The following is a 9,933-nucleotide window of genomic DNA, read 5'->3' on the forward strand; positions in this document are numbered from 1 at the left end:
AGGTTTCCCTTGACGTAAAGTCCAGTCGTGTCCGACTCTAGGGGGCGGTGCTCATCTCCGTTTCAAAGCCTTGGAGCCGGCGTTGTCCATAGGACACTTCCGGGTCATGTGGCCAGCATGACTCACGGAACGCCGTTACCTTCCCGCCGAAGCGGTACCAATTAATCTACTCACATTTGCATGTTTTCGAACTGCTTGGTGTGCAAAATGGTAGTTAGGACTAAATGGTCCAATCAACACAGTCATCTTCTTTGCAGGCTGTGGAGCTGTAAAGCATTTTGATGGCTTTAAAGCAAATACTGCCTTGAGTTGAGCTTGATAGTTGGCTGCCTGGACACATCCATATTGTTTTTCTCACACCAGTATAGAAGTAGTTTGCTCTTCCATTTTTCCAAGGTTTTTTTCCCACAACCTCCTAGTTATTGTTCATCCAATCAAACCCTAACTAACTTTTTCAGTATCAGCCAAGGTCGGCTAGATATTGCCACTGTTGTGATGCAGTCCATTAATTCACTTAGAATATTTCTCTACTAAAACTAGACCTCCCAGTCTGCTAACAGTGAAACCATATATTTTGCAATTTATATTTTACAGTGAAATCAGAAAGCAGATCCTTAGGGCAAGCAAAGAACAGCCAGACAGATGCTGTCCAAAATGAACATAAATGTTTTGCATTCTGAATAAAAAATGATTTGTGGGGGCCTGATGGGAAGGGATATTATTAATATAAGGCCCCACCAGTTAAACATCCTTGTTCCCACCCATCTCATCAGATTAGAACAATGCTGGAGCAGAACAACCTAAAAGCTTGTTGTGGGCAGTGGTTAAACTGCAAATAATTAAATTATTAATTAAACCACATCACATATAATTGAATGATGATTATAAATATCAGAAGTAGTTCAAACTACATAGTCATATTTTTGCTGGTAATTTTACCATGAATAATCATCCCTAATAACTGTTTCCAATTGTCAAGGGAATAACTACAATTTATTATCTAGACCAAAAAAGTCCCAAAACAAAACAAAAACAAAAGTAAACTAAACCAGTCATGAAAAAATACAAAGTGCAAAAACATCAGCCAGAGTTTACAATCAGCTAACCCCTTTTCCATCTGTACAAAGAAATGTGTTCAATGGAGCTTATCACTCATGTTAGTTTACATAGGATTACAGCCTAATTAATTTTTTTAAACAGTGCTGGGACAAATTGATCAGCAGAACTGGCCAATTTTATTGCCCAACAGATCTTTGATGAGCTCTGCTTTAAATATCTGTGCACCAATAAAATGAAATGTAAAATTGTTATGGCTCTCAAAATGCCCATATAAAAACCATAGAATTTAAGTGACAATTCTCTCTCTCTCTCTTCCACATTTATTGCAGCACTCTGTAGTAAGTTAATCAGATGTTTTGGAATCCACTAAACACTAACCTCTAATGAAGATACTTGGCTGAGAAAATAATTCACAAAAACATTTATGTAGATACAATCAACATAAAATGTCAAAGTTCTGCACGGGTTTGGATTTATACTATTTTGAATAATCAAAATGCATTATTTGTATCTAGCACATCTATATATTGCAATTTCAGTAAACGTCAAGCATTCGCTAAAGCACAGCCACAGCAGACAAAGATATCAGAAAGACTTGATGCCTTATCATCATTTAGAAAGGTTAACCTATTAGGCAAGTCATGGCTCTTATTAATAGCCATTTAATGCAACATGAAATTGATGATCTAATAAACTATTTCTTATTTTAATCTTTTGTTATGTGGTCTAATTTCTACATAGAATCTCTCTCTTTTTTTATATAGATTTTATTAAAACATTTCAAGAGAAAATAAAAACTAATACAAACTAATACAGAATAAAGGAAAAGAAAGTAAGAAAGGCAAAAGTGCAAAAAGAAAGAATAAAAAGAAATAGAAGCAGCTTCCTGTTTCCTTTGCAGCAAATATAAGTATGATTACAGAGTTATCTCTTACTTTTATGATTACAAAAAAATCTCACGTTTTTCTTTTACCCATTTTTTTCCTAATCATTAAAACCACAAGTCATAAGTGCACATTCTTCTGTTTCATGCAAAAAGTCTATAAGGGGTTTCCAGTCAGCCATTAATGTAGATATTGTCTTTTCGCTGATCAAGAACGTTAATTTAGAACGTTAATGCAAGCTCCATCATCTTCAGCAGCCATTCCTCCATTGTGGGTAGTGTCAAACCTTTCCACTTTTGAGCATATAAAAGTCTTGCTGCAGTTGTCATATACACAATCAAAGATCCATGACTTTTTTCTAGTTGCCCGTCCATTCGTCCACCCAAAAAAGTCTCTAGATAATAGAAAAAAGAGAGCTTTTCTTTTGGTAACCATAGAGTAAGAGATAATTTTGTAGTTATACTTGTATTTGCTGCAGAGAAAACTGGAAACTTCTTCTATTTCATCTTTTTGCACTTTTATCTTTTCTTTTTTCTCTTTCTTTTTCTATTTTCTAGTTCCTTACTTGATATTAGTTTTGCTAGTTTTTATCTTCTTTTTAAAACTTTTAATAAAATTTAGTTTAAAAAAAACCTCAAGAGATTGTATAAGATCTGTACTGAATCTGTACTAAGCCATGCCATATGCTTATCACATTCCCACAGATTTCATCTAAGAAGATTGGCCCAAAGATTGGTCCAAAGAGCTTCTCTTACTGCTTTCTATATAGTGATGCTTCTGGAGAAGATGCCACCTGGAAATCTTTTGTAGGAAATGTCCTAACAGCAGGCAGGATGTATAAGATTTGTGCTACAGTGGGAAAATGGCACTGGATGGCAGAGTACTTTCATCCTTGTGAGGAGATATGATGCCTTAATTCTGCAGTGAGGAAACATATTCCAGGGCCGCTCAATTTTCCCAAGGACTGCAATGTGATCCTCTGTGTAATTTCATGTGGCCCTTAGCCTAGTTTCAAATCCCTCTGAAAACAGTCTGTTTAGCCCTCCAGCCAGAGCTTTCTCTCTTTTTCCAGTAGATCTGAGTTGGTTGATCTGCATGACCAACTTGCCTCATGTCCTTTACCCACACCTGGCTTCTTGAGAATTAGCTACCTCTGCCTGTCTTTTTCAGTTACACATCAAAAGTAGGGTTTTCTGACCCAAGTCAGCCCAAGGAGAGCACCTTGCCTGCTATACTTCATTCTACTCTATACTAGTGTTTCTCAACCCTGGTAACTTTAAGCTGTGTGGGCTTGCTAGCTGGAGAATTCTGGGAGTTGAAGTCCACATAGCTTAGAGTTACCAAGGTTGAGAAACACTGCTGTAGAGAAAGACTGTGTTAGACAGACACCTCTAGTCCAATCAGCTATGGTGCCCTATCTATGAATGCCCCTCCCCTCTAATCTCTGTGTGCTGTTCTCCAAGGTCATTTTTTTTTTACAAGGTCACTGATGGAACAGTGAAAAATGGACCTTCCCCCTGTCCCCTGTCAGGGGAATTGGCAAAGAATCCACTCTGAGTTGGGTTTGCAACTCTAGTTCCTTTACTGTTCTTGCCACATACACAATCTTGACAGACTAAAGGTTCCCTAAATGATCTAAAAGGAAAAATACTCTTGGAAATCTAGGGCAGATTTTTGCTGTTAACAAAGTGACAGTCATTCCATGAAACAAACAAACAAACTATTTCATGGGCCATTGGTTTATTACAACCTGTTACAACCTTTTAATAGTCTGATGATCTTACCTTGCTTTCTCACAATAAAAGGACCTAAACTTATTGGATGTTTACATTTTTTTGTAAAAACTCTTTTTTTAAAAAGATCCAAATGAACTTGGAAATTATAACAAAACAAAAAAATCTCTGGGTACTTGAGCACAATACTGGGTAATCCAAAAAGTTGTTCTAGTTACCTGTGATGGCAAATTCCTACATGAGTGAGGAGAAAACATTCTTAGGTAGACCAATCTACTCATGGGTGGACTAAGTCTTTAATAACTTGGTTTAATAACTTTAATAAGGATGATTAAATCTGCTTTATAAAAGTAACTTTGTATAAGGGGTTTACGGTATAAAGGGCTTATTATAGTCTTCTGATAATCCTGTAGAACAAACAAGTTGCGAGATTAAAATATGCCTCTGACTCAGCCAGCCTCCAGAGTGTGATTGTACTCAGGCTCGTGATGACTCAGTAATGAAGAACAGAAACTACTTTGATCATTACAACTTTTGTTTCCAGAATAACAAGAAAAGTAGAAGGATCTGAAGCACACTAAACAAGCATTATTTTGTTTTGTTTTGTTTTGTTTTATTTGTTTTATTGGGAAAAAATAATTCTAACAAAAACTTTTAGCAATTATTTCTTTATTTGTAGAGCCAAGGGTCACATACAATCTGTGAATGGTATTCTGGGTGCAATTTGATTTAATTAATGTAAATTTAATTATAATTACATTGATTAAATATAGTTTAATAGTGATTACACCTCACATATTTTTCAAACATCCTTTTTTCACACTAACAAGACACATTGGTAGCATATGGGGGCTGTACTCAGGACTTTAAAAGGCTGCAGGTTGTGCCTTAAAGAGATTTAAAATCCTCTAAACTGCTTTTCTCTGCATCTTCCATACGATTTGTATACAATTCCCATAACCCCATTGGCCCTGCTGCCTGTGGCTGATGGAAGCTGATTTTCAAAACATCTGGAGCACACCTCATTATCTCACTCATCTTGTAGAAATTCATCAAAATTTTATGCTGTCCTTGTTTATCTTCTAAGTTTCCTCGCACATTGTGGGAAAATGGAGTTACCATCATTAGAACAATAGATGAGTAATACACTTTTAATAACATCCTGTGATTAAAAGATTTAGAACTTCTCTGAGAAAGAGAAAATTAGCATTTATTATCTCATTTATTATCTGCAAGAATGATTTTTCTATTGTTCTAGGTGAATTTTCTAACACAGCTTTTTGCAATGGGTGACTTTCATCAATTGTTGATTTCCAACATGCACAACTCTCAAGGGTTCCTGCAGGGGTAAAAAAAATCAAGATGGCAGCTACAACAGCACAATCAAAGCTCTACCTGTTTTTTATGCGGCTCACATATTATGTATTGTGCATTAGAAACAAGCAGAGAGCTTCAATTGCATCATCATGGCAGCCATCTTGACTTTTTTGACCCTGCCCTGCAGACACCCCTGGAATTATGGGAGCTGCAAGTCCAATACCAGATTAGGAAAACCTATTCTAACAGAGTTCTTGTTGAAATGCCTCCCCATTTCATACTACTGTATATAATTCCTTTTAATAGATTTTTACAATGAAGTATATATATATATATACACACACACACACACACAAACACACATACATACACATACACACACACACACACACACAGAAACACACATACACATACACACATAGAAACACACATATACTGTGTGTATATGTGTGTTTGTGTGTATGTGTATATATATATATATAATTTATTAGCATTTGGTAAATATATTTTAAATTAGAATTACTATTACAAACGAAGTAATTCTTATTATCAATCTTTTCTTTTTAAAAATTAATTTTTATAAAGATTTTTTTTACAGAATAAAAGCAATACAAATTTTTAGAAAGAAAAGTAGAAGTAAATAAAAGTAAAATAAAAGTGATAAGTAAATAAGACAAACATAAAAGGAAAGAGACAGTGAAGAAAGAAAAGAAAAAGGAAGATAATAAAGGAATGGCTTCCAATCTTCTTTATAGCAGTTATAAAGGCATTTCTATTTTACCCTCTCTCTAAGGTTACATTGTGGCTCCCTTCTTTCCTTCCATAGTCTACCCTTTCTAATCATCAAACCCATAAATCACAAGCGCATTTTTTCCATTTTCAGCAAAAAGCCCATAAAGGGTTTCCAGTCACTCACAGATGTAGTTGTTGTTGTTGTTTTCCTTATCAAACAAGTCAATTTTGCCATCTCCTCAAATTCTGTCATCTTCACTATCCATTCCTCCACTGTGGGTATTTCAGAGTCTTTCCATCTTTGTGTGTATAATAATCTCAGTGCAGTTACCATGTACAAAAACGATCTTCCACCAGTCTTTTCTAGTTGCCCATTAGTCCCAGCAAAAAAAGTTCTGGTTCCAATTGAATATAGATCTTTCAAATTCTCTGCATCACTATAAGTAGCAAATTATCAATCTTTTCAATGACTCAAGTTACAGTATAGATAAGTTTCTGTAATATGCAATAACCTTAATGGATAGAATCCAGAATTAATTCTTCTATGCTAAAATAAAAACCTCAGAATCACATACGAGACACTCCCTATCACAGTTTTTCTCACAACAACAGCTCTGTAGTATAAGCTGGGCTGAAAGATGCTGACCGAAAGGTACTCAGTGAGCTTCTATTCCCTCCTACGGAATTGGCTGCCCTGCAGAAGTAAGATCTACATCCACATTACTAGCATTTTGATTAGTAAAAACTTGATTGTTTAAGCCAGTGTTTCTCAACCTTAGCAACTTTAAGAAGTGTGGACTTCAACTCCCAGAGTTCCCCAGCCAGCATTCTGGCTCGAGAATTCTGGGAGTTGAAGTCTGCACTTCTTAAAGTTGCTAAGGTTGAGAAACACTGATTTAAGCAGACATTCAGGGATTGAGACTTAGAGGATGTACAGTATATTGGGACTGCTCATGATGTCAATGTGAGTATATGATGATGTCATTTATTAATATAATATCTATTGCATCATTTTCTGCATATTGGTTTTGTAAGTCTTTTAGATTCACTTTTGATTGAAGCGGCATAAAAGCAATTCAAATAAATAAATAGGTAGGGCAGCAGAGGCATGCTCTAGGTCCAGTCTGCTACAGAGTGCCATCCGGTGTGGCCCAGGAAGAGAGCTTTCTCTGTCATGCTGTCTGCCCTCTGAAATATCATTCCCCCAGAGATAAGATTGATTCCAACACTGTTGGCCTTTTGTAAGGCCTCAAAGGCTTGGTTTTGCCACAGGGCCTGGGTGCCAGGAGGTGGGGCTGAGCCTGTACATTGGCTATTCAGATTTGTGACTGATAAATCTGTTTTTACCCTGGTAGTGTTTCTATGTGTGCTGTTTTTATGTGGTTTTTCTGTTTCTTTTAATATTGCTACCCATCCAGAGTCATGAATTTGAGATGGACAGCCATATAAATTGAACAGATAAATAAATAAACAGATAACTGCCTGCCTGGGTGGAAATGTAAAATTTAGGGCCATTGGCATTCCAGACCATGTGTAGTTCCATTATTAGTTTTTAGGCGAGTTATGATTTTAGATTCCTAGTGCCTCACTTCTGGATAATTCCAATTAGGTTGGTAGTATTAGTCAAAACTATGGTTTTATACAAATGTTACAGCAACCTTGTTGAATTAAGGTAGTTTGTAGCTTTTTGGAGTTCACACAAACATGAGACCCCTTGAAGCAAGCTAGGCCATGGGAAATGTACTGTAGGTCTGGTTATTCTTGTCACAGTTATATGGAGGCTGCCAATGTATGGACTTGCACCATCCCTAAGTCCATTTCGCAATCAAAGTTATGTATATCTTGCCCTCCAAATTTTGCATGAATTGTATAGTTACATAGATAAATCTGTCATATACAGTATTTTTAGCTATTTTTTCCCAGAAAAATAAATCATGATAGAGGAATGGAAAGAGAAGAGAGTTTATGTTATACAGAGGGATGCAAATCAATAAAAGTTCATGGTTGGAAGGTTTTCATTGATTGGAACATTCTGGTAGCACAGTAATTTCAAAAACCAATGTAGGGTTTGCTAGCCACACCACCTTCACTGATTGTACACAATGAATGTTGTGTCCTACAAACCACTCTATACAATTGGGGTCTTTTGGATGACTTCATATGTTTAACTCTACCATGACTAAGCTGAATATTGACCCTGTCATATATAATTGTGAAGAATTATATGACTCAAAAGTTGCACTTAGTGAAATGTTTCAAAGATGCATCCATACCACAAAGAGAAGAAAAAAGCCATTTGAATTCCAATAGCATATTAAATAAATGTAAATTTATACAACTCAATGTCCTCCTGCACTCCAAATTATTTCTCTCTATATCATACAAATAATAAATAGCTGTCTCTTACATATGATGGCTTCCTAGGCATCCATACTTAACTGTGTGAGATTTACACAGTGCAAACCTTATCCTTTTGTATTTGCATCCCGATGCCAAATGCAATCTTGTTACATTTTCTCATTTGCCCCTTTGGAGGACACCTGTGGATGGCTTATATAGTCCAACTGAATACAAATATTCTGTATTTGCCTTGCAAATCCCTTAGTTGCAAATTATCTGGAGTCATAAAATTGTAGGGTTGGAAGGGATCTTGGAGGTTTTTTCCAAGTCCAACACATTGTCCAGGGTAGGAATCCTTAGACCATGCCAGACAAAAGGCCGTCCAACCTTTGTTTAAAAATCTCCAGTGGTGGAGCACTCATGGCCAGGAAATTCCTTCTTATTTTGAGTTTATTTCTCTCTGTAGAGCTCCCATCCACTGACTCTTCTCTTACCCTCAAGCACTATGGAGAATAAATCAAAACCCTTTTCCCTGTGACAGCCCTTCAAATATTGGAAGACTGATCAAGATTCTTATCCTTCTCTTCTTTAGATTAAGCATATTCAATTCTCTTAACCATTCTTCATAGGATTTAGTCTCCAAGCCCCTCGCCATCTTTGTTGCTATCCTCTGCACTCTTTGTAGTTCTTTAGCTTCCTTCTTGTATTTTTGTGTCCAAAACTGAACATAGTATTGCAGATATAATTTTTTCAGAAATTTGTGGATCACTCTCCAGGGGGTGGACCTGAAATTGATTGCAGAGCTCCAACAACAGGAGCTGTTTCTTGGTTCTTTTAGTTTCTCTGGTTACATGCCGTCAGACCTCCTCCTCTGGGGCTTTTTTTTTTAGGGGGTGGGATAATAGACTCTTCCTTTCTGTGTTCATTTTGCCTTATCTAGAAACTCCTTGCTTTCCCAAATGAGTCTCAGCATGACAGACACCCCTTCAGAGCATCCACTTTCTCCTCCAGCAATATAATCAGTTTGCACTTGGTGGAGGTATAGTTGGAATCCTCCTCAGGCAGGAATACAAACATGGCATATACCTTGCAGGACACTATAATATTTACCTCCCTGTCCATGTCTATATGACCAATGATTGTGCAACTCCATAAAGCTCCTTCTTTCATATACTCCCTTGTCTAGACTCCCCTGGAAAAAAAAATGAAACAAAACAAAACAAAACAAAATGCTGTGTCCTATATGCTGAAGGAAAAAAGAAAGAAAACATAAAAAGGGGGAAGATAATAGACTTGCTAGCTTGAGATGATGAGACAAAATCACGAAGTCCAATTTCCCTGCTGTTCATGGTGACCTTCTACTCACTCCCCAAAGTCCTTTAGGTGTATGACAGTTAGCCTGATGAGTCTGTGTTTAAGAAGTAAAACTCCCTCAAAGAAATGTTTTTTTGTGAAAACTTCTGTCACCTCAGTGACTAGGATTATCACCCTTAAAAATAAGAACCTTAATAATCCCTCATTTTTGGCAATGTAGAGATTTTAAAAATATTCTTATAAATTCCCAACCTGATAGCTAGTGGTTCCTATATAATAATTCCATATTATCACATTTTGGAAAGCTGTCAGTAGAAGATAGATATATAGATATAGATATAGATATAGATATATAGATATAGATATAGATATATAGATACACACACAAATATACACACAGACACACACACACGTTTATTTTGTGAACCATTTGTGCCTGCATCTGGAAATAAAAAGACACAGATCACTGAAGGAAATTAGATTCATGGCTTTATTATAGTTGTAATTCAGCTTCAAACAAGATAGCAATAACCAGCCTTAAATAGGATTAACTC

The 9,933-nt window shown here is 36.3% G+C and overlaps 1 long non-coding RNA gene across 1 annotated transcript; it reads left to right on the forward strand.

Moving 5' to 3' along the window:
• Positions 1–310: 310 nt before the first annotated feature.
• On the forward strand, positions 311–1,769 carry LOC134498239 (uncharacterized). Its single transcript, XR_010068016.1, has 2 exons — positions 311–813; positions 1,389–1,769. It is a non-coding gene; the product is annotated as an uncharacterized LOC134498239 (long non-coding RNA).
• The last annotated feature ends 8,164 nt before the right edge of the window (positions 1,770–9,933 follow it).

Source organism: Candoia aspera, chromosome 5, assembly GCF_035149785.1.
Source record: "Candoia aspera isolate rCanAsp1 chromosome 5, rCanAsp1.hap2, whole genome shotgun sequence".
Lineage (NCBI taxonomy): Eukaryota > Metazoa > Chordata > Lepidosauria > Squamata > Boidae > Candoia > Candoia aspera.